The sequence below is a fragment of the Ochlerotatus camptorhynchus genome, unplaced genomic scaffold (genome assembly GCF_037179485.1).
Source record: "Ochlerotatus camptorhynchus isolate MF236.1 unplaced genomic scaffold, CSIRO-AGI_Acam_v1.1 ptg000202l, whole genome shotgun sequence".
Lineage (NCBI taxonomy): Eukaryota > Metazoa > Arthropoda > Insecta > Diptera > Culicidae > Ochlerotatus > Ochlerotatus camptorhynchus.
Window position 1 is genome coordinate 905,338 of NW_027040692.1, and position 23,174 is coordinate 928,511.

The following is a 23,174-nucleotide window of genomic DNA, read 5'->3' on the forward strand; positions in this document are numbered from 1 at the left end:
TTCTGTAAAATTTTACCGAAATTTCAACAGCTGAACGTTCGGTAAACAGTTTTACAGTTTTCCTGTAATATTTTACAGATATCTGTGGAAAAATCACAGATATTTATGAAAAAGTACAGGAAATCTGTGAAACTGTTTACCGAACGTTCAGCTGTTGAGATTTCGGTAAAATTTTACAGATTTCTGTGTAAATTTCTAAGTGTGTATAAAACAGCAAAAAAGGTTATCTTCCATTTAATTCCACTAAATTAATTTTGGTATCTATGACAGATACGTATTTCGACTACAATGTGTAGTCTTCATCAGTGTCATTCCTACTTAATTTGTCATTAAAGTAATTGATGTAGCTTCAAACATTTATAAGGTGAAATTCCATTTTTTTTTTGCTGTATCTAGAAAACTATCCTACTGAGATTTTTTCTAACTACATTTTTGGATTCAGCGCACGATTTTACATGGGAATTTACCATCAGCGTACAAAGTTCAAATATTCTGTAAACTAGTGTAATTTGTCTAAATTAAAGTCAACATTTTTCTCTGGGCCTCAATTTCGCGATCTAATCACGATTAATTTGCGATCTGCGTCTAATATCAACTGAGTAAATTGTTTGTTTATAAAAACGAGGTAGAGAAAAGATTGCAGAGTCAGAAAATGGAGGTACTCTTACTTATTCAATTCAAACATATTTTTTTAGATCAAATTTATGGAATCCCTAAACCATTTGTTTTAATTTTAAAAAGTTTGAAAAATACGCATGATGGGGTTGTGAGTTTCTAAAGTTTTTTGAAGTCGCAACCGAAATCATCAACGAAAGATTGGAGCCATATTTTTCCGATCAATAAATCCAACTATTGGTCACTTTTATTTATTCTTGAAAAGTCACTATTTGGTCACTATTTTCGTTATTTTAATCACTAAAGTCACTACTATTACACCACATACGCACTTCCAGCCCCAGATACAGAGCAGTGATGCCATTAATCCAGTTTATAAACTGGATTCTTCCATTTTTTTATACAGTCAAACAGTTAAAGTTCGAGAATCCAGCTTTAAATTTCAAAGTTCGGCATAACACATATTTTTGCTAGTTTTGGAACTTGACAATTTCTAACATTTTCATATCCCCCACTCCATTTCAGCAATATTTTATTTTCAATAAATCACCCTGAACATTGAAGACTTTTGAGTGTTCACTCGGCTGTCGACAGAAGCAGACCACTCTCAATGTGTGTCACGCGATCGTCTGTTTACTCGGCAGCAACCATTGTGTGGTCCTCCTTATTGTTCCTCATCAACAGTTCTTTCAGTCGATGCGTCATCGACTTTGGAAAGCAACCGTTTCGTGATGAATGTGTGAGTGTTGACCACGTTATGCGTCCATTGTTGCAATGGAAGCGCTCTGACCCCCGTTGGCGAATCTTCCATACAATGAAACCATTGGAAGCGGCTCCCGTTCTGGTGAAGGAGGCTTATTGCATAGCGGAAGATAAAATGTTTATTGTGTTGTACATTTTGACTATAGTTTTAAGATGCATTGTATAGTGAACAAGAATTCTCGGCTCTGGTAAGTTAATTCGGTTGAGCCTTATCAAATAAATTAATAAACAAAATAAAAATTGAAGACTTTTCTAAATCAGGAATTATAAAGCATTATAAGCATAAAATCTTAAAATATCTCAGCCTCAGATTTACCTTTTTTCCAAACCTTGACTATTGATCCTTTTTCTGTGTCCTGGATCTCGATTCTCTTATAATTTCCTCCATATTATTCTTGAATATCTTCTGCAGAACACTTTCTGAATTCACTATGCAATGTTCTTCATATTATTAATAAATCAACAATTCCCCGAAAAAAAACAAACTCCTGAAGGCAATCACTTGGAGTTCTTCTCAGCATGTGCTTAGTATTATCCTGACATTCCCATGAAAAATTATAGGCATTCTTTTTTAGTTCTGCTCAGAATTGCCAAAAACAAATTCTCCTCTTAATTTCTTTGGAATGTTCTAAAAGTTATCACCAAAATTATCTTGACATTTTCCTTAAAATTCTTCTTAAAAATGAAAACCTTAAATTAAATTTATTTGCATGTTAATTCGTTCTATGTACCCTATTTTTTATTGCGATTTGGATGTTAATCAATTTCAAGTAAATTTGCATTTCAAATGAAAAGCATAAATTTTCTATAAGAATGTTTCAGAAAAGCTAGGCCACTTTTATTCAATAGAATCAAAATAACAAATAACAAAAAGTGTATGCTAACTTCCATATCATTCACACTTAGAAATAACTAATGTTATACGTGACGGAATCCATCTCTTGACATAAAGGATCAGACGTAAACAAATATTTCATGTAAAATTAAGTGATCCGAGACTGAAAAGTTCGTTACTCGAAGAAAAGTACGTTTGATTGAGTTGAATTGCGTGTCTGTTATGACTCAATTTTATGTCAAAATTGACGCTCGTATGTGTCACTCTCAGAGCATCTATTTTTTCTTAGTGTGTAGTTTACATGAAAAGGAAGTTTATATGCATGAATGTTTCTTTGCATGGATGTTTACATCACCATTAAAATTCAGATTTTTTATCTGTGTAGGCAGGTGGAAAAGTTGGGCAGGATTTAGCAAAGCGAAAGACAATGTACTTTCCCATTTGGCCCACCCTGAACATCGAACTCCAAGGTATGGTAGAGTATTTCAACTCTTGAAAACTGTACGACTATTTATGTCGGTAACGGTCAACTCCACCGCTGTCCAGTAGTACCTGCTAGCTGAGGTACTCAAGGTGATCGGATCTGAAAGTGAAACTTACGTCTGTCGTTGTAGATCTGGCCGTTCTGGGAGATAGCATTTTCTAATCCGGTTAAGTTGATGGTCAATACTGGTGTGCATCGCTGATCCATACATCTTGGCGGATCGGACGGTGGAATCTGTTGCGTCAGTTACAATTGTTTAATCTTCTAACAGAAATAAAATTGTTTTGCTTGCATTATTGAAAATGACAGCTGTACTAACAATATCCTCGACATCTGGATCCAAATCACGTTTATGGGTCTATAGCATCACGATATCATGATTTTGGTTTCTATATTTTATTGCATTACGAAATTATTGGTAGTGGAGAGCAGACTTGAAGTTAGTTCATGGATTTGGGATCCTTTTCCTTGAAAATGTGATTTAACACATCACGTTTTCGGGAATTAAATAAGCAATGATTTTTAACCAGCTGAGAGTTCTCATTTTCATGATTTTTTGTTCACGAATATAGAAACTATTTTTTTGCGTGTAGAAAGGAAGGCGAAGCACTTTTACTCCCTTAATAATTTACATATTTTAAATATAAGTTATAAAGCTGGGTTTAGACTAAGCAAGTCAAATGATCAACTCAGTTGAATTCAATTGGCTTGAAAATTTGAGCCTGGTTCAACTTTGTTCAATTTAAGTGAGTTGATCAAGTCAGTTGAATGGCATGGTTTACACGTTCAATTCGCGTTCAAGTCAGTTGAATTCAACTGACTTGATCAATTGACTTGCCCTGCAAAAACCCAGCTTAAGAAGTTATAAGTAAAACGTAGTTTTGCAAAAATGCTTGAGCCAAGTTAGCGCTACTGGTATCATACAGACAGGAAATGATTTTTAATGAAAATGCAATTCATGTTGAAGACATTCGGACGCGTGTGACATTCGGACGAATGTCTTTCGGGGGAAATGGAGCCTCTAGTTATTCAACTCCTTTTATCCTTTATCCTGATCAATGCTCGTCACCAGGGTTGCCAGATATACCGATTTATCTGTATTTATACCGATTTCCGAACTAGATACCGATATACAGATAAGGTTCCTCAGAAAACCGATTTTTGAGGTTTTATACTGATTTATACCGATTTTTTTAAATAATCAAAATGATTTTTGCCTACCAAGCTCCAATTTCAGAGAAAATTATTGTGGGAGACTTGTATCTTTTTGAATATCTTAAATTGTTTGAGCCTTTAAAATTCTTAAAAAAAAATCATCTTTAAAAATGTCTTATGGATACTCTTTCGATTAATGATTCAATGTCCTCATCGTTTGAGGCTACCCATGAATCGATAAACAATCGATTGCTCTTTCTGGTAATTCCAGGGGAATCGGGAAATGCTTTTTAAACATTATTAAACTTCCTGAATTTTTTTCCAACTTTCCCCTGGAATTTGATTCTACTTTACATCGTAAATTATTTTTCGATTCCTCTCGGAAACTTATTTCGACTTCCCTTGGAAGCTTCTTCAGCCTTCACTCGAATGTTTCTTCCATCTTCTCCCGCCAGTTTTTTTTTCAACTTTCCGTGAACTTCAAGGATGCTTCCAGATTTTGATAGCGGATCCAGGAATTTTAAGCTGCAGGAACTTTTAAGAAGTTCTGAAACTTCAAAAAAGTCCAGATTTTTGAGTAAGTTTCGATAAATTAAAGAATGTTTCAATAACTTCTGTTAAAATTCAAAAACCCAGAAATTTAGGAAAGTCCAGCAAACTCCAGTGCACTTAAGGAAACATCATAAATATTTTGGATAAGTCCATAGAACTTCTGGAAAATTTAATGGTTTTCAGGACAGTTCCATTACTTTCAGGAGAATTGAGAGAACATTAGGAAGCTCCGAGAACATCAGGGCAGATCAATAAATTTCAAGGAAATCGCTGGAATTTTAAAGGAGATCCGAGAAACTTAGGCAATTTCCGAAAACTTCAGCAATGTTCCGAGGGACTCATGCAATTTCCGAAACGTAAGGGAAGTTACACGAACATTAGCACATTGTGAGAACATTATATGGGAAGTTCCGTGCTTATTAATGGCAGTGTCGATAACTTTTAAAAATTAGGCAAATTGGGATGATCAGAGAATTTCAATGCTGATGTAACTATAAATTCAAGGAAATTGTGTGCTTAAGAATTTTTGCAATCTTCCTATTAACTTAATCAGCCCTATTAACTTAAGGAAAATTACAAGAACTTTTAAGGAATTCCGTGGAAATATGGAATATTCCTAAGTACACTTCAGGAATGTTCCAAAAATGTCAGGGGCATTGCGGGGTCTTCAGGGATGTTTTATGGCCATTTGGAAAATTTTCTGAATCATTAGAACATCCATTGCTCTTTCTTCCGGAGTTATGTCCTTGTTTCTTTCGACTGTTCCGCTCTGGCTTCCGACGTTCTCCAGATTTTTTTTAATCTACCTTAGGAAGTTTCTGCCAGCGTATCCAGGAAGTTTCTTCCGTCTTCTCCAGGAAGTTCAATTAAACTTCTCCCAGAAATTGCTTCCGTCTAGTTCTGGAATTTTGTCCAGTTGTTTTTTTTTTTACTTTTACAGGAAGGTTTTTCCGAGCTTTTTCTGGCTTCTCCTGGAAATGGCTACTTCTGGAATCTGCTTCCGATTTCCGAAACTTTTCTGCCTTTCTTTGAATGTGAAATCAGATTTTTTTTTTTCTGAAAGTTTCTTTGAATTTTCGCCAGAAGTTTCTCAATTAATGTGTTGGAAGTTCCGCGGATGTTTTTCCGACTTCTCTCAGAACTTTCCGCAAATTTCCTCCAGGAGAGCATATTTCTTCTGTCTCTGAGTGTTGTTTTCAGCTTCCTCCAGAAGCTTATTCAAACATTCCCGGAGTTTTCTTCCGGAATTTTCCGATCATAGTCCAAAAGTTAAAATTTTCGCTTTCAAAAACGGCAAAATATAAAATTAATTAAAATAGTAGGGGAAATGGCTCTAATGTTGGGCTATGGATCTAAGATTGGGCCCATCGCTAAAAATCTGCTATTTATGAATTGTATCTAGATGAACGCGTCATTCGGACGGTACTTATGGATATTTTTGGTTGCTATTGAAAATTTAGTCGATTGCTGAATTTATGTATGGGCCCAAATTAGGGACACTTAGGCCGACATTACATACATTTCCTCTATATACTGATAAATCATCTCACTGCGTCCTAGCAAGAAGTACGGTCGACTTGTTTCGCGCTCCGTTGTTTTGGAAGTTTTCTCGGTATTCGCTTGATATAAATTATCAGTTTTTTCTCACTAAGTGACTCCTGGCATAGTTCCCGGTAAATTGATCGAAAAGTGAGTTTTTTTGTAGTAGAAAGTGTCATTTTCGGAACGATTAATCCGTGCTATTGGTAATTCGCAAAACAATTTGAGCATCATCGTTGCGTGGTCACGCATACGCGCTCACGCATACCCGCTTACGTATCATCATCATCGAGTGTGAGCACCCGTTTCTACATCTACATCGTTCATCAATCATCGTGCGCCTGTGTGCGCTGAGTACCGCGCCTCGATCAAGTGCACCACAGCGAAGGTCATCCACGCAGCGCGTCTCTTCCAGCCATCTGTGTAAACGCCTACACATATAACGCTCGGTGGTAGTAGTATAGGATTATCAGATAAGTTTTTGTTTTTTCTTGTTTCTTTTCCTCCCCCATTAGTTAAATTTTCATTTTGTATTTCTGTGTTTGTAGTGTTTTCTGTGTATTGTGTCTGTGCGTTCAGAGGGAGAGCGTTTTGCGCTCCCACTAGTTGAACAAAATGGATGTTTTGTCAGAAGACGACATGGATGACCATTCATCTCAGAAAAATGATGATGTCATCCATGGTTCGTCGTCTCAGTCTGACAATGAGCAGGCTGAGAAAAGCTCCAGATTGCGGGCCTACCCGAATGACTCGACTGGCCCATGGGTTGTCTATTTTCAGCCCAAAAACAAACCCTTGAATGTTGTTCAGATATCTGATGATCTGACAAAGCGATTCTCTGCCGTGACCGAAATAACGAAGGTTAGGCACAACAAACTTCGTGTGACCGTCGCTAACCTGAAACAGGCCAATGAAATTGCTGTTTCCCAGTTTTTCACACTGGAATATAGGGTGTACATTCCAGCCTCTGATGTGGAGATCGAAGGCGTGGTCACTGAGGCGAGCCTGAACCCCGAGATACTGGAGAAGCAAGCGGTTGGCCGATTCAAGAACCCCTTGCTTCCTCCGGTAAAGATACTGGCCGTTCATAGAATGAAGTCAGTATCGCTCAGCGAGGGTAAAAAGAGTTTTACCCCCACAGACTCGTTTCGGGTGACCTTTTCTGGATCTGCCCTTCCTCAATACATCGAGCTGGGAAAACTTCGTCTTCCTGTGCGGTTGTTTGTACCTCGGGTCATGAACTGCCAGAATTGTAAGCGGTTGGGACATACGGCCTCCCACTGCGGCAACAAGGCACGCTGCTCCACATGCGGGGAGAAGCATGAGGATGGCGCCTGCGCAGCTACTGCACCAAAATGCGTGTACTGCAATGGAACTCCTCCTCATGCTCTCTCGTCGTGCCCGGCGTACAAACAGCTCGGGGACAAAATGAAACGCTCCCTTAAGGAACGTTCCAGGCGGTCTTTTGCAGAAATGCTTAAGACAGCCAAGCCATCGACCAACGAAACAAATCCCTTCGCTCTTTTGTCGGATGACGAGTCTGGCTCTGACTTGGCTGAGGAGGGAGTTTCTTTCAGTTTTCCGGAAGGTTCTGCCCGGAAACGAAAACGCATCCGTTCGCGGAAAGTTGCAGATCAAGAACCCCAAATCAGCTTGCCCAAATCAAGGAGTGGTGGAAAAAAGGAGACTTCTACTCCTCCTGGATTCCGCAGAACTGATTATACCCAGGATTTTCCACCTCTTCCGGGGACATCAAAAACCCCTGATGCCCCAATTTTAAGAACAGAAACCCCTTCTTCATCTGGGCTGTTCTCATTTGATGACATTGTGGACGGTATTCTCAAATACCTCAACATTTCTGATCCTCTGAAAAGCATTGTCCTCACATTGCTTCCGACTGTGAAATCCTTCTTGAAGCAATTGACTTCAAAATGGCCCCTTCTTGCAGCTATCATCTCCTTCGATGGATAATTTTCCAAACGAGGTCGGGGATTTGATCACTGTTCTACAGTGGAATTGTCGAAGTCTTATTCCGAAATTAGATTCGTTCAAGTATTTAGTCCATAACAATAATTGCGATGCATTTGCCCTCTGTGAAACATGGCTCTCTTCAGAAATTGATCTCCCTTTTTTTGATTTTAACATTATTCGATTGGATCGTGAGGATTCACGTGGAGGAGGGGTACTTTTGGGGATCAAAAAGTGCCATTCCTTCTATAGAGTGAATCTTCCCGAATTCCCCGGTATTGAAGTTGTCGCATGTCAGGCTACCATTAAAGGTAAGAGCCTTTGTATTGCTTCTGTATATATTGCTCCTAGAGTCTCTGTTAATCGCAAACAACTTTTCGACATATGTGCGGTACTTCCCGCTCCATGGTTGATCATGGGAGATTTTAACTCCCACGGTACAGGCTGGGGGGAGCTGTACGATGATAACCGTTCTACTTTGATTTATGATCTCTGCGACAACTTCAACATGACAATACTTAACAATGGAGAAGTAACACGTTTGGCTGGTCCATCCTCGAATGGTAGCAGATTAGACCTCACCTTTTGCTCCAATTCACTATCGTTGGATTGCACTTGGCATGTAATCCAGGATCCGCACGGTAGTGATCATCTGCCGATCAAAATTTCGATTGCCAGTGGGTTCAACTCGTCAGAATCCGTTAACGTCGCGTATGATCTAACCCGTAACATTGATTGGACTAAGTTCCAATCCGCGATAGACGATACTGTATCGTCAGTGGAAGAGCTTCCGCCGTTGGAGGAATATAATTTCCTCTCTAATCTCATCGTCGACAGCGCACTTCAAGCTCAAACACGACCGGTGCCGCGATCGTCTATTCGTAAGAAAACACCATCGCTCTGGTGGGATCAACAATGCACGGAGGTTTACCGTAAAAAGTCCGACGCGTTTAAACTTTTTCGGAAACGCGGAACACGCGAGCATTTCGACGCATACACATCTCTTGAACGCGAACTCAAGAGCCTCATCAAGGCCAAAAAACGGGGTTACTGGCGGCAGTTTGTAGACGGATTGTCGCGCGAAACGTCTATGAATACGCTTTGGAGTACGGCGCGAAGAATGCGTAACCGGTCTACTAACAACGAAAGCGAGGAATGCTCGGATCAATGGATTCTTAAATTCGCGCGAAAAGTGTGTCCGGATTCCGTGCCGTCGCAGTTGATTCCTCGCGAAAACGCGAATTCGGTAGACGAAATCAGTCAGCCTTTTTCAATGGTGGAACTTTCACTCGCTCTCCTTTCGTGTGGCAATTCTGCCCCGGGATCTGATAGAATCAAGTTCAACTTGCTGAAAAACCTCCCAGACGTCGCTAAGAGGCGCATGTTGAACTTGTACAATCAGTTCTTGGAGCTCAATATTGTTCCCGACGATTGGAGACGAGTAAGGGTGATAGCCATTAAAAAGCCTGATAAACCCGCGTCGGATCACAATTCGTATCGGCCCATCGCGATGCTGTCGTGTATTCGGAAATTGATGGAGAAAATGATCCTTTTTCGCCTCGACAAATGGGTTGAGACGAACCACCTTCTTTCAGATACTCAATTTGGTTTCCGTAGGGGTAAGGGAACGAACGACTGTCTCGCGTTGCTTTCCTCGGAAATTCAGTTAGCTTTTGCTAAGAAAGAGCAAATGGCTTCTGTGTTCTTGGATATCAAGGGGGCTTTTGATTCAGTATCCGTTGAAGTTCTTTCAGAGAAACTCCACATTTGTGGATTGTCTCCATTAATTAATAATTTTTTGTACAATTTGCTGTCAGAAAAACATATGAGCTTTTCTCATGGAAACTCTACAGTTTTTCGATTTAGCTACATGGGTCTCCCCCAAGGCTCATGTTTAAGCCCCCTTTTGTACAATTTCTACGTTAGAGAAATTGACAATTGTCTTAGTGACAATTGCACGTTGAGACAACTTGCAGATGATGGCGTAGTGTCTATCACAGGGCCAAAAGAGGTTGACCTGCAAGGACCCTTACAGGATACCTTGGACAATTTGTCTACTTGGGCTATTCAGCTAGGTATCGAATTCTCCACGGAGAAAACTGAGTTGGTCGTGTTTTCTAGGAAGCATAGCCCAGCACAACCAAAGCTTCAACTTTTGGGTAAGCCGATCACTCATTCCATGCCTTTTAAATATCTCGGGGTCTGGTTCGATTCCAAATGCACCTGGAGATCCCACATTGAGTATCTGAGACGAAAATGCCAACTAAGGATCAATTTCCTTCGATCAATTACCGGAACGTGGTGGGGAGCCCATCCACAAGATCTTCTGACGTTGTACCGGACAACGATTTTATCGGTTTTAGAGTACGGTAGTTTTTGCTTCCAGTCGGCGGCTAAAACGCACATCATCAAGCTGGAACGGATCCAGTATCGCTGTCTTCGTATCGCGTTAGGATGCATGCACTCGACTCATACTATGAGTCTCGAAGTGCTGGCGGGCATGTTGCCACTATCCGTCCGTTTTTCAGAGTTATCTCTGAGGCTCCTCACCCGTTGCGAAGTAATGAACCCACTGGTGATCGAAAATTTTGAGAAGCTTCTGGAGCTAAATCCTCAAACATGTTTTATGACTTTGTACTACCTATATTTAACACAGGATGTCAGCCCTTCAAGAAATATTCCCAATCGTGTAATCTTCTCCGATTTCGGCAATACAGTGAATTTTGATTTATCTATGACGCAGGAAATCCGCGGAATTCCAGAGCATCATCGTCCTATGATTGCTCCGTCATTATACGCTGCAAAGTTTGGCCATGTTGATTCTGCAAGAACGTTTTTCACAGATGGATCTCTAATAGAGGAGTCCGCTGGTTTTGGTGTATTTAATGAATTTCATAGCGCCTCTCGAAAACTTGAAGCTCCTTGTTCTGTGTATGTGGCTGAACTGGCAGCAATTCACTACACTTTGGAAACTATTGCTTCACTCCTTCCACACCACTACTTTATTTTTACGGATAGTCTCAGTTCTGTCGAGGCTATCCGTTCCATTAGGCCGGTAAAGCACTTCTCGTATTTTCTCTTGAAAATACGAGAACTGCTTAGTACTTTATCCGTGCGCTCTTTCATCATCACCTTCGCGTGGGTCCCTTCGCATTGCTCAATTTTGGGCAATGAGAAGGCGGATTCACTTGCGAAGGTGGGCGCTATGGAAGGCGACATTTATGATCGACAGATCGCCTATAGTGAATTTTTCTCTATTTATCGTCAGCAGTCACTCGTTAGCTGGCAACATCAATGGAGTGAAGGGAGCTTGGGACGATGGCTACATTCAATTATCCCTAAGGTGTCGAAGTTTGCATGGTTCAAAGGGTTGGACTTGAGTCGAGACTTCATACGCGTGATGTCTCGTCTCATGTCCAATCACTATTGTCTAAACGCTCACTTGTTCCGTGTGGGGTTGGGAGACAGCAATCTCTGTGAATGTGGACAAGGTTACCAGGACGCTGATCACATCCTTTGGTCTTGTGCGGAGTATCGTGGAGTCAGATCACATTTTTATGATTCCCTTCGGGCTCGAGGTAGACAACCTAATGTTCCAGTTCGGGATATTTTGGCTAGACGCGATCTGGAGTTTATGAAACTCATATATGTTTACTTTAAGGATATTAACCTTAGATTGTAAGTTTGATTAACCTTGTGTTTAGTTTGTATTTTGTACGTGTGGGTTTTTTTTTTCAATGTTTGTTTTCAAGATGAATAGAAATAATTTCATGCTTTAGGATTAATTAAATAGTTGTATCGTAAACCACATTTCAAACCTCCTTCTTCCCTTTTCCCATCCAAAATATTGTAAATCTCCACTAACCTCGAGACAACCGCGAGTACTCGGTCCAGTTCCTTTAACTTTAAATTTAAGACAGTAATAATGTATAACGCAAAGGATAACTCGGCTCTGTAAAGTTTATTCGATTGAGCCTGTACAAATAAAGTAATTATAAAAAAAAAAATATACTGATAAATACCGATTTTTAAAACCTTTGATACCGATAATCTTTAAAACATTCTGGCAACGCTGCTCGTCACACATAATCAAAATAAGACGCATTTTGAAAATGATTTTATAATACCTGAATTAATACCTGTAATCCAAACCGGTCTATGGCCTACCTGCAGGTCTTACACTAAATCTGATTTATTTTTATTCCGGACTCCCACCCCTGAACTAAGAAAGAAGGAAAACAAAGATTATGTCTTCGTACCTCAGCTCCCATCTGCCTGCCAAACTTCAATCGTTGCCTTTCCCGTCCTACGGAATTCCCAAAATTCCCACCACAAAACGAAAGGCACAATTTTCGCACGTTCCCACGTCGGTCGTTGGTCATCGTCGTCGTTGATCCTTCGAGCTCGATCAACAGGAAGCGAATGATTGTCTAGTTTGGCCCAGGCTTTGGCTTTATTTCAATTTAATGCTTTTATTACTTTGTGGAGCTTGGCGCACATGGTTCCTATTAGGTTTTTATTGCCTGGCATGAGCTGAGCTAGGGCCTGGTTCAGTTGATTCCTTTTCTTCGTTAGTTATTATACCACCACGAGGTTTTGCTTGCCTTTTCCTCAATCGAGTGAAAGGATGCCTACAAATGGTATGCAATTTGGATGCCACTTTATTCATCCTCTTCTGGCGGTCTACGTTCGAGTGCGTCGTACATACTCAAAAACCGGAGATTCTTTTGTATCGCAACCGTTTTGCTGCAAGTCGCAAGTGAACAAGTGTGTGAGCTCATGAAGGATTCTTTTATATTTCAAGTTCTTTGGAAGAAGTCTGCAGACCACACTGCAATGAGACCATCCAGCATGTAGAAAACGTGATCTATCACGTTTCTTTCACCAAACACCCCTTTTTTGGACCGCTTGAAAGGAAACAGGCTGACATGAAAATAACACCGGCTTCTGCGTGTGTGCTGTGTCGGAATGGAATCTGCACACAACACACAGGATGGAACTAAATGAACCATCAACGGGGAATTCCTATACAAGGGAATGGGTTCGCAAACGGTCTTCGAAAGGGAGGAAGTTTTGGTCAAAATCAGTCGCATAAACGTTTCAACTAAGGATACTATTGATTTTTTTTTCCACAGGTCACCTTAAACATAAGCACCGCAACAATTTCTCTAGAGCACTTACATTGCAATTCGCCCTATATGTGTCTCTTGGATCCACGGTGCAGAATTATGCTTGCATCATTCTGGAAAGGCGAGCAAAAACGGAAATGAAAGATTTCGTCGCGATTCTGTGTCATACCAGAGACGATTCTCCTAGTATGGCAATTGGCAACTGCTGGCTAGTGCGGTGCTGCAACACGTGTTTCGACAACGATATGAGATTCCCCATGCAGAAGCACGAGCGCAGCTCGGTAAGTTATTTCGGGATGTGATGTTATCATTCCCCGTTGTAGTTCAACTCTTGCTACGGACGGACCTCGGACCGTCACCGCGAAGTCAACTGCCATCTCAAGTCGAGGAAAAACATGTGCTCCAGGACCAAATTCGGCTGGCAGTTGTGTGTGACATTATGCTTCTCCTAACTGTACAAATAAATCGTCACCTAAAGTGGAAGATGGAAGACGAATGCCATACAGAGCAATAATGTTGTGCTGCTGATGTTTGTTGTAGGCAGAGAATGTACAAGCCGACTCTCGTGGGACGTCGTTACACGGTGATTGTTTATGCTAACTGGTTTTCGGGAAGCGCTGGAATATTTTCAAACAAATCGTGTTTGTACTAAGTGTAAACATTTCGGCAGGACTTTTCAGTGAGGCGAACGTGCTTTGGATGATGGTGGACGGTGAGTCCTGCTATTGTTCAGTAGTTTTGTAATCCTTCTTCCCAGAATGTTCAATGGAGGGAAAGGCACTGTATTTGTTTGTGGAAGAAATTTGGTTTATGCTTACTTCCACAAAAGCCGTCTTTTAACTTTCTTAGATAATCAGGTTCGATGATCTTATGCAGTAAATTTATAAACAGGGAGTTTAATTGATACAATTTCAAATTCAAAAAACATTTTCGATTTCAGTACACACTTAGAAAAAATCATGTGAATTTAGGTGCTCTGAGAGTGACACATACGAGCGTTAATTTTGACTTAAATTTGAGTTATAACAGACGCGAAATATACACACTTAGAAAAATTCATGTAAATTTAGGTGCTCTGAGACTGACATATACGAGCGTCAAATTTGACATAAAATTCTGTCATTATAGACGTGAAATTTAGCACAATCAAAGATACTTTTCGTCGAGTAACGAACTTTTCAGTCTAGGAGCACTTAATTTTACTTGACATGTTTGCTTACGTCTCTTCCTTTATGTCAAAGATGGATTCCGTCACATGTAAAATTAGGTATTTCTAAGTGTGTAGCTCAATCAAACGTACTTTTCGTCGAGCAGCACACTTTTCAGTCTAGGAGCACTAAATATTACATGACATGTTTGTTTACGTATCATCTTTTATGTCAAAGATGGATTCCGTCACGTGTAAAATAAGTTATTTCTAAGTGTGTAGCAGCTTGCATGAAATGTGGCAAACAAAAGTGGACAGTTGCGTACAATATATGGAATATTGCATGACATGTCTCATAAGTTTACACGATCTATAATGTAAATTTATATATGACGCTCCATTTACGTGCATCACAGTAACGGAAATTTACAATACTTTTTTTAGCTGTAAAGTTGACTCCTTTATCTATATAACTCAGCTACACATTTAACAAGTTGACATATTTAGAAATTATTTAAACATTCATGAAAATGAAGGTGTTAATGACCGTTTCTTAATTTTCTCTTTTGAGCAGTTCCACGCCAAATGACAAATCGGAAGTTTGTGATGAGCAAACTTAAAACTTTTGGCAATGATTTGCATTTTTGCTGAAAATCGGCCATTTTGGATCTTTTGAAATTTTCAAAATGGCGACTTTGACATTTTTCAAAAAATTGAAAAACGGTAACGGAACGGACAAAGTTGTAAAGAAAAATAATGTCTTCAAGAATAAATAGGGGAAATAGCTCTAATGTTGGCCTATGGATCTAACATTGGGCCCATCGCTAAAAAGGATGTGCTCAGTATATCTTCCTCCAAGAACTGCGATTTCTCGCCAAGGTTTCTTAGGAGATTTTAACTCCCACGGTACAGGCTGGGGGGAAATGTACGATGACAACCGCTCAACCCTGATATACGACCTTTGCGATAACTTCAATATGACAATTCTAAACACTGGGGAAGTAACACGAGTGGCCAAACCTCCAGCAAGAGAAAGTAGATTAGACCTCTCCCTCAGTTCGAGTTCACTATCGTTGGATTGCTCGTGGAAAGTAATTCAAGATCCCTACGGTAGTGACCACTTGCCAATCAAAATTTCTATTACCAATGGTTCACCTTCCACTCGCTCGGTTGACATCGCGTACGACCTCACGAAAAATATCGACTGGCAAAAATTTGCGGCCACGGTTCTCGGTGGTATTGAATCGGTTGAGATACTCCCTCCGCTGGACGAGTACTCCTTTTTATCGCGACTTATCGTTGACTGCGCTCTTCAAGCACAGACGAAACGCGTTCCGGGTGGTTCCGTTCGCAAACGACCTCTCACTCCGTGGTGGGATAAGGATTGCACCAACGCGAACAGCGAGAAGTCCGCCGCGTTTAAACGCTTCCGCAAACACGGTAAGGTCGGGGACTTCGAGCGGTACACCGACCTCGAGAAAACTTTTAAGAGCTTGATTAAAGCCAAAAAACGCGGTTACTGACGTCGGTTCGTCGATGGTTTGTCACGAGAGACTTCCATGAGAACGCTCTGGAATGTCGGCAGGAGAATGCGAAACGCGTCATCACCGGTCAACGAAGACAAGGAGTACTCAGACAGTTGGATATTCAGCTTCGCGCGGAAAGTATGCCCGGATTCGGTGTCGGTTCAAACCAACGTTCGTGATAGTCCGTCGGGTAGTAACAAAAAAGATTCTCAGTTTTCGATGGTGGAATTCTCACTTGCTCTCCTCTCATGTAACAACTCAGCTTCAGGAATGGATAGAATCAAGTTCAACTTGCTCAAAAATCTCCCAGACGTCGCGAAGAGACGCTTGTTGAACTTATTCAATCAATTTCTGGAGCACAACATTGTTCCGGATGATTGGAGGCAAGTAAGAGTTATCGCCATTCGAAAACCCGGTAAACCCGCGTCGGATTATAACTCGTACCGTCCCATCGCGATGCTGTCCTGTATACGGAAATTGTTGGAGAAAATGATTCTTTTTCGTCTAGACAAATGGGTCGAGTCGAATGGTTTACTTTCAGATACGCAGTTTGGATTTCGGAGAGGCAAAGGAACGAGCGACTGTCTTGCGTTGCTTTCAACTGAAATTCAACTGGCCTATGCACAAAAACAGCTAATTGGTTCAGTTTTCTTGGACATTAAGGGGGCTTTTGATTCTGTTTGTATTGATGTCCTTTCGGATAAACTCCTCGATAGTGGGCTTTCACCAATTATGAACAACTATTTGAGCAACTTGTTGTCTGAGAAATATATGAGCTTTTCTCATGGAAACTCGACAACTTCACGAATTAGTTACATGGGTCTCCCCCAGGGCTCATTTTTATGGGCCCCTTCTTTATAATTTTTATGTAAAAGACATTGATGGTTGTCTTGATGAAAATTGCTCGCTAAGGCAGCTTGCAGATGACGGGGTTGTGTCCGTTATAGGGCCAAGTGCACCGGACCTGCAAGGACCATTGCAAGATACCTTAGACAATTTGTCTACTTGGGCTATGAAGCTGGGTATCGAATTCTCTCCGGAGAAAACTGAGTTGGTTGTTTTTTCTAGGAAGCATCACAGTTCAACTAAAGGGTAGAACTATCACTCAAAGTATATCTTTCAAGTATTTAGGTGTCTGGTTCGATTCCAAATGCATATGGGGAAAACATATTGCGTATCTGAAACAAAAATGCCAACAAAGAATCAATTTTCTTCGTACAATTACCGGAACTTGGTGGGGAGCACACCCGGAAGATCTGATCAGGTTGTACCGAACAACCATCCTTTCGGTTTTAGAGCACGGCAGCTTTTGCTTCCAATCCGCAGCAAAAACACACATTCTTAAGCTGCAACAGATTCAATACCGTTGCCTTCGTATTGCGCTAGGCTGAATGCACTCGACTCATACGATGAGCCTCGAAGTACTCGCGGGTGTTCTCCCACTGACAGATCGTTTCACTGAGCTGTCTTTCCGGTTTCTTATCCGTTGTGAAGTATTGAATCCTTTGGTAATAGAGCACTTTGAGAAGCTGCTCGACCGAAATCCTCAAACAAGATTCATGAGTTTGTACTATGAGTACATGACGCTGGAGGTTGGTCCTTCTTCATTAATCTCCAATCGGGATTGCTTTCAAGCCTTCTATAGTTCCTCTGTAAATTTTGATCTGACCATGATGCAAGAAATCCATGGAATACCAAATCACCATCGGTCGATGGTTGTTCCCTCAATTTTTGCATTCAAGTACCACCATATAAGTAACGATAAAAGATTTTTCACAGATGGGTCAACCATAAATGCTTCCACTGGATTTGGTGTATTTAATCAATTTCATAGCGCCTTCTATAAACTACAGAAACCATGGTCCGTATACGTTGCGGAACTCGCAGCTATATTTTACGCAGTAGAGCGAATTTTCTCACTACCTTCTGACCATTATTTCATTTTTACGGATAGTCTTAGCTCATTGGAGGCTATTCGTTCAATGAGGCCGATGAAGCACTCCTCGTATTTCCTGAGCAAAATCAAAAAAGGCGTTTGTTTAGAATTCCAAAATAAGCATTTTGGCCAAGTTTGGCTCAAATCGGTGACATCGACCACAGGTGGTGTACCCACTTGAGCTGGAATGACCCATATGTTTACTTCAAGAATAATAACCCTAGATTGTTAGTCTGATTAACCTTGTGTTTAGTTTGTATTATATACGTGTGGGTTTTTTATGTTTGTTTTCAAGATGAATAGAAATAAGTACAAGTTTTAGGATTAATTAAATATTTGTATCGTAAAGCACATTTCAAACCTCCTTCTCCCTTTTCCCATAAAAAAGTAAATCTCCACTAACCTCGATATAACTGCGAGTATTCGGTCCAGTTCCTTTAACTTTAAATATAAAACATTAATAATGTGTAGCGAAAATGATAACTCGGCTCTGTAAAGTTTATTCGATTGAGCCTGAACAAATAAAGTTATTAATAAAAAAATATTTGGTCAACACTTTTTGCATCAAATAATTAAATAGTAACGGTGAAAGAGGGCAGCCTTGTTTTATGCCTTTACCATATTTAAATTCCTTTGAATATCACAGGGTTCGTCTCGCCAACGGCTGAAAGTCTCTATAATAAAGAAATCAATCAAATCCTTTGAATATTGAAATTCCCAAAATATCCTAGTCATGCCGTCCTTAACGCACATCAGAATTCTATCCGCTAAGCGTTAAATCGTCTATAGGTAATTAGAAATTTAGAATTGCAGCAGATTTTACTTTGGAGAATCTGGAAAATTCGCATGGCAAATATCAGCAATATCATTATCGAAGTGCATATTATTCCAGAATTTCCGAATAACCCCTTGTCGAACGCATGATTTTGTTGTTCCAAAACCTCTCTGTTTACATGATTCTCCCTCTCTGCCCCGACCGATCACTGATTCTCTCTATTTTCTCTAATGCGCTTATGTTGCTACTCACCCTCCCATCCGGTGCTGCTATAGAGATCAAAGCCCTCCTTCAGCCCAGTGTAAGCAGCATCACACCGCATGATGAGCATCGGGATACCTACCTGGTCGAGGTACCCGAGCAAAAAATGTTCGCCCAAACTCGCTCTCGCTGTGTATTATTTTGTTTTTCTCCTTTACCGCACTCACCGTTCCGACAGAGCTCGGGGGCTGTCTGTTTACGTTCCTATCCATAGCGGAGCGCTGGTAGTCTCGTTTGAACCTTCCGTCCGGACGGATCGGTTGTTGTCGGTCGTCATTGGCGTACGGTTACCGGCGTGGTATATTTCTGTACTCTCTAGGCTGTTTTGGTGTGCACTCTGAAGCTGTTATTATTTTGGTTGTTGTTTGGTGTTCAACGAAGAAGACCTCTAGCAAATCGTTAAGTGAGGTGAAGAAAACGAAAAAAAAAAAAATAACTACGAGTTTTGACCACGGTTTTGAACTTGAAAAGCTTAGCCAGAATCAGCTGAGTCAGTTGTTGTGCAGTGCATGTAGGGTGTCAAGTTCACGAAGTAAGTAGTTGACGTTGCAACGTATAATTGTGGATATTTTGTCTGGCGAAATGTTTGCAAGGTGTGTTGCATTAGCTTCGATTTGGATCGAAAGGTTTCTGAGTGTTGATGGATGAGTTCAATCAGACAATTTTACCGAATCGTGCAGCCATCAATAACGACGTCCGTTAAAAAGTGCATAGATAACAACTTTGATCGAGCGAAGCGGAGCTGACTGTTGGCCAAGGAGTTTACAAATCGATAATTGTATGTAAATGTGGCGGATGATGAATGTTATTATTTGGTGATTGTGGCGGCAGTTATATTGGAAAATACCTCCCCAGAGACGCCCGGCTTCAAGGTAGGAGTCAGAGTCAGCGCAGCGCAGTCAGTGATGTTATATGATCGAGAGTAAATTGTCTCCTGCTGAAGAAATGCTAAATTGTTAAACAATCGAAAATTTGTGTGGGTACCTTGAGAAGATTGTAGCAACAACAGTGAAGCAAAAATAAATAAAAAAAAAACGCATGTGTGAAGTAGTTGTTTGCACCGAAAAAAAGAGAAGAAATAATTATCTCGAATGAAAAAATAAAAAATAAAAAATTCGGATGAAATCGATCCATTTGCATGTGATGTGTGAGTGCGTTTGCTGATAATTAACCGTAAGTTTGGATGGTTCAGAAATTGATCGAAACCTGACGAAGCGGTGGAGGTGGCGACGGCAGTTGCTGCAATCTCCGGTGGTGGTGATGCCAAAGAAGAAATGCCAACAAAAGTGAGCTTTTTTTTTGAATATTCAAACTCCATCAAGTGATGACCGGTTGCTCTGGTGGTGATGCGATTTGCCATCGTTCAAGTCGCTTATGAATACGAATGAATATATTTTGTCTTGCTGAAAATTTTGAAGTGAAATCGATTGATGTTTTTTGGTGTTTTTGCTGTGTTGGCTGAACCAAAAAAAAAAACAAAGTGAGAGTAAACATTGGTAACCGATACGCCGAGACTTGCATGATTTGACCTGACGCAGAGACAACAGCGAAGAAGGATCCTAAAAAACGGAATTCAAGGTAAATTAGATTCCTTTTCACACTATCTCACATCGATGATATTTCCTTTGTTTCCACGGAATCACCTCCCACTTACATAAGATTGCAATTTTCTCGAAGATGGCTCAGGTAGTAGGTACCGATGAGAAAGGACCTTTTCGATTCATTCGTAACACGCCACGGGTGGTTTCACCTTGGGATGGATGATCTAATTTTATGCTTCTGACCCGCCGACCACGACGACGACGACGTCAGACTCTCCAAGGGTTGGTCCCCCGCCCGAAGTCAAATGACGAGCGCGCGTGGCTTTCAGTTGGGTAGATATGCATTCATTATATGACCGTACTAGAGGCACCTAACTCAGTTATTCTGATTATGAACGGGTTTCAGCTTAATTAGCGATAAGGGAAAATAGCGTGTACTACTGCTGCAGCAGGTGAGACCCGTTTACCCGCTCCGAGGGCTGATGTTGTTTGTAAATATGTTACAAGTTGTACACGCGACTGCGCTGCGTACACGGGGATCGTACGAATGGAAATTTTGTGTCCACCGGGGACAGTTGGAAGATGTGCCCTCTGGTCAATTGATTTTCTTTGCGAGGCCCTGGCTGGTCGTTGCTTGTATGTGTAATTTGGTGGGGTAGATATCAAATCAATCGCTCGCTGAAGTGGTGGATCTTAATCTTTCGTCAATTGAGAAATTCCACCAACTTGCGACCCGAATAATACCGTAATATTAAAGATTAAGATTCTCATAACTTCTTCCTGATCAAACATTTAATGAACTTCGTTTACATATTTTAAATCGATTCGACTGGTTGAAACTTAGTTCTGAAAATGGTCAAAATTGTTCAATTTAATTTTCTCGCAAACCGCAACCTACATTCGCAAACCTAAAACACAATCGGGTAGAGGAGAATTTTCCCTACCTGCTCATTTTGTTGCTTCGAGTTGGTGGACTGGAGGCCTTTTCAATGGTTGGTCTTGAATAATTATCAACATTTTACCACACCCAACCGGGAAATGTAAGATTCTATAGAGTATTTCCAGCAAAAATAAAGCCATTTGAATGAAACTTTGCACATTTGTTGGATGATGCCCAAGATAACATTTTCCACAAAAAAAATGTAAATTATTCCGAACTATTTCAAGACCAACAATTGAAATGGCTTTAACTCCATTTTGTAAACAAACCTTGTAAGGCCATTTTCTCGCGAACCGAAGTCCACAAAGGCAAACCAACATAATGAACAAGTAGGGGAAATTCTCCTCTACCCGATTGTGATTTAGGTTTGCAAATGAAGGTTTCGGTTTGCGAGAAAATGGTATAACAACCTTGTAAGACCATTTTCAAACAAACCTTTGTTTACAAAATGGAGTTAAGGGCATTTCAATTGTTGGTCTTGATTTGTTAATAAGGGCTAATATAAAAAAAATATAATTCTAAAAAAAATCATTACTTTAAAACTTGAAATGACGTCTGGCAAGAAGTTGTAGGACATAGTATGGTCTATCCGAAAAAAAAATACACTGAGAGAAATAATCATTGTAAAATCATGTTTAATAATTTTTTTTGAATAATAATTTTAATATTTAATTTTCGAGGGGGACCCCGGCGTAGTGTTAACATCCATACCTCTCACGCCAAAGTCACGAGTTCAAATCTCACCCCGGACAAGTCACGAATGACCCAAGAGTAACACTATATATAACACTATAGTGACTACAATAAAAAAAAAAAAATATTTAATTTTCTCAAAAGTTTATCCTTTGATTTTTAATTTTTTTTATTGTGAAGGATGTTCAAGTTACGCTTAAAAATCTGGATTGATGGTTAAATTCTTGAAAGTAATTTTCAAATTTTTCTTTGACTTTATAAAATTTTAAAACATATTACAATTTTGTTTTTTTAAGTAAATTAATTCCAAACATGGTTTTTGCGCATCAAAATTTTGAGTAATTAAAGAGTCTTTCACTGTATCACCCTGTACTCTCCTGCATTCTTCTTATTCTTCTTCTTCTTCTTCTTCTTCTTCTTCTTCTTCGAATTTCAAGCTTATTGCATATCGCATATTAGCTTATTGCGTGCTCTCAACTTAGTGTTCTAGATGCACTTCCACAGCTATTAATTGAGAGCTTTCGATGCCTGGTACCATTTTTGCATTGGTATAATTGAGTGGCAAGTCTAATCATACTTCTATGCCTAGGGAAGTCGAGACATTTTCCAACCCGAAAACCACCTTCAGCATGGTCTTGCTTTGTAGCTGCGTCTTTACTGACTGAGCTAAGGGACTCCCCTGTATGATCAACTCAAATTTTTTAAGTCTATGGAAATGGCTTCAACGAGCAATGTTCTCTAGCAAAATTGTAGTATGAATTGAAGCTTACTAATTACTTTAAGCATAAAAAAGGCTTGGAGATAGATACTCATTTGGAAATAATACTATACTATAACTAGGCTAAAAATCTGTAATTTATCAATTTCATATACATGAACGCGTCATTGGAACGGTACTAATGGATATTTTTGGTCGCTATTGAAAATTTAGTCGATTGCTCAATTTATGTATAGGCCCAAATTAGGGGAATTTAGGCCGACATTACATCTATTTTTCCTATTAATGAGAATTCTTGAAACATTTGAAGAAAAATTTGACAGTTAATGCCTATGGACTATTTTGACTTTACACTTCTTGAGCATTCGTCTCTGTGTATTCCATGGGAGCTCTGAAGAGAATTCCAAGGGAATTGTTAGTGGTTCTTCATTTGATATCTTAGGGTGGCTGCGAAGGTTTCGGAGGATTTCATGAGTGCAGGCAAATTCCAAGAAGAATCCGGGAAGAGTTCCAAGAGAGTTCTACCTAAAATTTCTGGTTGTGAATTCTAGAAAATTTGTAGAGGGATGTCATTTGGATTCCGAAGAGAATTCCTACA

The 23,174-nt window shown here is 40.0% G+C and overlaps 1 protein-coding gene across 1 annotated transcript in view; it reads left to right on the top strand.

The window, feature by feature from the left end:
• Positions 1–18,928: 18,928 nt before the first annotated feature.
• The window catches only part of LOC135702868 (serine-rich adhesin for platelets-like), a 337,028-nt gene continuing 332,782 nt past the window's right edge, over positions 18,929–23,174 (top strand). The window contains exon 1 of the mRNA XM_065223913.1: positions 18,929–20,262. The gene's annotated coding sequence lies outside the window, so the exon portion shown is untranslated. The remainder of the gene's footprint in view (positions 20,263–23,174) is intronic.